Source organism: Triticum aestivum, chromosome 3A (genome assembly GCF_018294505.1).
Source record: "Triticum aestivum cultivar Chinese Spring chromosome 3A, IWGSC CS RefSeq v2.1, whole genome shotgun sequence".
In the NCBI taxonomy this organism is placed as follows: Eukaryota; Viridiplantae; Streptophyta; class Magnoliopsida; order Poales; family Poaceae; genus Triticum; species Triticum aestivum.
Genome location: NC_057800.1, coordinates 18,081,874 through 18,086,138, shown reverse-complemented (window position 1 = coordinate 18,086,138; position 4,265 = coordinate 18,081,874). Strand labels below are relative to the sequence as shown.

Genomic DNA, 4,265 nt, shown 5'->3' with positions numbered 1-4,265 from the left:
AGGAGGATACACCAGGATGATCTAATCCATCACAGACTGCTTCTAGCTTACTTATATGGCGTGGTTGTGTGGCTTACTTCTACATCGTGGTTGTGTGGCTTACTTCTACAGCGTGGTTGTGTCTCTATATACAGTTTACCACATAGAGTGGACTGCATATAGTTTGAATAATTAGTTTATCTTAGAAGCGTGCCACTTCTAAATAGTCTGTTTGTATCCACACATTTGCAAGATTTTAATAAATTCACATCTTCAGTGTCTTCAATAGCTCTATATATCCGTCTGACTTTCTTGAATTAAAAAGTAAATGAGTATGCATTGATTTATTCTTAAATCAATAGACTACATATATTCGTAAGTAATCACCAAGCGCGGCGTGCCGCCGCGCGGGTTAGGCTAGTACTCCTCTACCACCAGAGCGGAAGCCACTAGCGCTTAGAAGACTGATATTAAGAAATACTAGCATCATGGCCATAACAAATACTAGCATGTCAGAGCTCTTAGAAGACTGATATTAAGAAAAAATTAATTCTAATGCATTTTAATTATTCTTAAGTAACACACGGGTATTACACGCCAGCATCGTAGAGCGTCAATGGTCGTGGTTGACTCTTCTTATGGCCATGATCGGCTGCCCAGACACGACGATGGGCAGCGTCCGCCCGTGCGGCGCACGCACGTCGGGACGGCGGTCTGCCATGGATCCAACGTGGGTTTGCATCCAATACCAACCTCCAAATTTCCCCAATCATCAGAAAAAAAAAATCCCACCTAGCTTTCTAAGTCTCTTGACTCTAAAAAGATACCAGCTAGGTTTCAAATTCTTTTGACTCGGAAAAGAAATCCTACCTAGTTCTTCCATTCCTTCCCGATATTTTCTTATATCTGTACTCTATATTCGTATATAATACTTACCTAATATTCTGAGCTCACAAAGTCTGAAAAACTGTGTTATTTATTTGTACTTGATTATCTTTGCTTGGCATTTTAAACGTCGGCCACTCCTATGTTTGGTGTCACGTTCTGCCTCTGGATGCATTTGCCATCATGCACATATAGCTGTCGTTTGTCTAGCACTGCTCTTTTGTTTGAAACCGCTATGCATCCGGGTTTTTAATCTCGACTGAGATTTTCAGAAACCGGTAGAAAACAGGCCTTTCCATTACCCAGCAAAAAATTCGAATACCTTCAATTTTTTTAAATTTAAACATTTAACTGATGTCAAATAGCGATCATATGCCTTGGCAAACAAAAAGACAACCTTTAGCATTGTCGTAAGGCGGTTGCTGTAGCTCCACGGAGTCGCATGATCGAATCGCCATTTTTGTCAACTGGTCTTTTAAAGTGTTTTTGAGTTTAGAACAAAAATTCCAGCACCAAGCAGGAGGGGTGGTTAGAACCCACAAGCTTCCGATGAAAGGAAATACGGGCTGACCATTTGAACAGGAACAACGTTGTGTAAGGAAAGGCTTAAAATATTATGTTTTGAAGCAAAAGAAATTTGAATTCAACATTCATTTGAAAATTTCGGGCCAAAGAAATCCAAAAATTCCATCTAACATGGCCGTGGTAGGAATGAAAAGATCCAACAAAGATGTGGGTTGGTATGGGGAGCCCTTGTGATGAGGAGTGGCCTTGTTCTATGTTTCAATGACGACCTCCATTGGCAATTTTTTGGACTCGCCTTGGCTCGATGGAAACAAGGCTAAAGTCGATATTCCACCTTTCATCTTTGCGCTCCGCCCGCGAGGAAAAAACTAGAAGGTGAGGGGGCCATGGAGGATGATGATGCATGAATCCGCAAGCTCAAATGCGACTCCCCAATGATTGGTGGCCCATCAAGGAGACCGCTCTTTGGACCACCATGGAGCACTTGAAGAAAATCACGACACCAGAGTAACTATTTTGTAAACCATGCATAAAAGGCTCGACTCTAGATCTACATGAAACTGACTCACGGAAGAACAAGGGCGGACTGTATGAAATAATCTTCCACTCTCAAAGTTATCTCAAAAACAGATACCCAAAGTTCAACAGCGGAAAGAGTAACCACCAACCAAGCAGTTAACTACTCCTACATGAATTACTACAATTCCACATGACATCCCACTTGGATATGATCAAGCATTTGATTCACCATCTCAAAGAAAACATAAAAAACATCTGACTGGAGTACTGGACACCACCATATTCAGGCAAAAGAAGTTCTATTCTCCACATGGTTGGAAAGGTAAGCGACGCCTTTTCATAGACCTTACTTTTAAGACTATCCTGTTGATATCTCCAATCTCCGACATGAGGCTTCGCATCACCAAAATGTAGCTCAGAAATGCGCTAGCAACCTACCATCCAGCAGCACTAACACAGCGTTTTCCTATTGGATCAGCAACAGCCACACGGCCCTGCGCAGGAATTCAAACGCCGAAACAAAAGGGTCTTTAACCGAAACAACAGTGTTTTCCTATGAGATCTTGAGAGACATATATATCCAGGAACCAAAACGCTGAAACCAACTGGAAAAACGACGTGTCCACAACCTTCAACGTTCATAGCCGCAGATTTTGGAGAATCTGGCAGCTAAGGGTCGTTCATCTTCAGACTCAGAATAATCAGGAATCAATCTGGCAGCCAAGGGTACAGGTCGCTCATGGTTAGGATCAGAATGATGAGGATTCAGGCCATTTCCTTTGCTGCGACCTAAAGCTCTGTGTTCTTCATCAGAATCAGAATCATAAAAGACATTGCGCTTTCTGCGGATGGTGGCTCTGAGCATGATGCCGTTTCCTTCATCAGATACCTTGCCCTTGGGCACAATCAGGTCATAGCCCGTTGGTAGCCCATCAGACAGTGATGAGCTTCTTACCTTGCAACAAGAATGCTGAGAATCGTCGGTTGTCGAGCTGTTGTAATACAAATCACATGTGAACTTGGGTTCTGTCACCCAAGGTTGCACACACACGACAGAGATGGCATGCCCAAATGGCTCAGATGCCATGTTGAACAGAAAAAAACTGATCATCTTCGTGGCAGTGTAGAACACGTAAGCCCGGTTCCAAGTACAGATAAACATTCACCATGCTAGGATCATCGCAGGTTGATAACGGGCACTTGTGCTTGCCGGTCATATGGCCCAGGAGCGCCATTGTAGACCCAGCGAAGCCGCAGCCAGACTCTGGGAAGAAGCATGGGGCGTTTGGGCACATCTTTTCGTGTTCTTCCTTCTGATAGTAGCTGATCTGCTCGGCGCATCCATACTTGGCATTGGAGCAAGCAACAGTGACTGACTTGACGACATGTTCCATCCCAAAGCAGCGCTCAAAGGAAGTTACAGCAGAGCACAAATGGCACTTCTTGTCCAGGATCTCACTACGGCAAGACAAGCATATGAAATGTCCCAAAGAACACTGTGGAAACAGGAAAAAAAAAAAGAGGGATGTCATGTGAGCATAAGTTTTAACAGAAAAACAAATACTACACAACGGCATGATACGTTAGTACTGCAGATTTAATTATTTTGTCTACCATAGCTAATTATGATCATAGGAAACTCTTTCTTGACAACTAGCACTACACCCAACGATAGATTCATTAAAGCTCTGATTTTACCCCCAGCTTTATCAAAGGTTGGAGTCCGAGGAAAAATAAACATATGCATAGAAATAAAAAAACAGGGTCTAACGTGAACATTTCATTATTTTTGTCAAGCATAGGTAGTTATGTTCATAAGAAACTCTTTCCTGACAACCAGCATTACACCCAACTATACGCATTCATCAAAACTCCAATTTTATCCCGAGCTTTATCAGATGCTGGAGTCGAGGACAAGAAAATACTCCCTCTGTAAACTTTTATAAGAAGTTTTAGGTATGCATACACGTAGTGCATTTACCTGGAATATCGGAGGTCTGAGGGGCTCAGAGCAGACAGAGCAGTCGAGGGTCTCCAACCTCATGGTGACATTGTGCCTCTTAGCATTGCTATCTCCCTCTAGCTGAGCTTCTACCCGTCTCTTGTTGGAGCTACTACCATCCATGGCCACCAAAACTCAAAGTAACTACCACTAGCTTACTTGATATTGCTAGTTTGCTACTACAAGCAGAACCAGGCTCCAAACCGATTGATCAACACAATCTCACCGCCCCGTGTCCCTGTTCCACAAAAATACAACAACGGTCATGGAAGTGATACTGGTGTGGCAGGCAGAAGCTAGAAATGCTTCATGTTCTCTTGCTAAACTAAAGAGAGAAGAAACAACAATGCAAGCA

The 4,265-nt window shown here is 42.9% G+C and overlaps 1 pseudogene; it reads right to left on the bottom strand.

Annotated features, from left to right (window-relative positions):
* Positions 1–2,539: 2,539 nt before the first annotated feature.
* Positions 2,540–4,033, bottom strand: LOC123056637 (E3 ubiquitin-protein ligase SINA-like 7; annotated as a pseudogene).
* Positions 4,034–4,265: the final 232 nt, after the last annotated feature.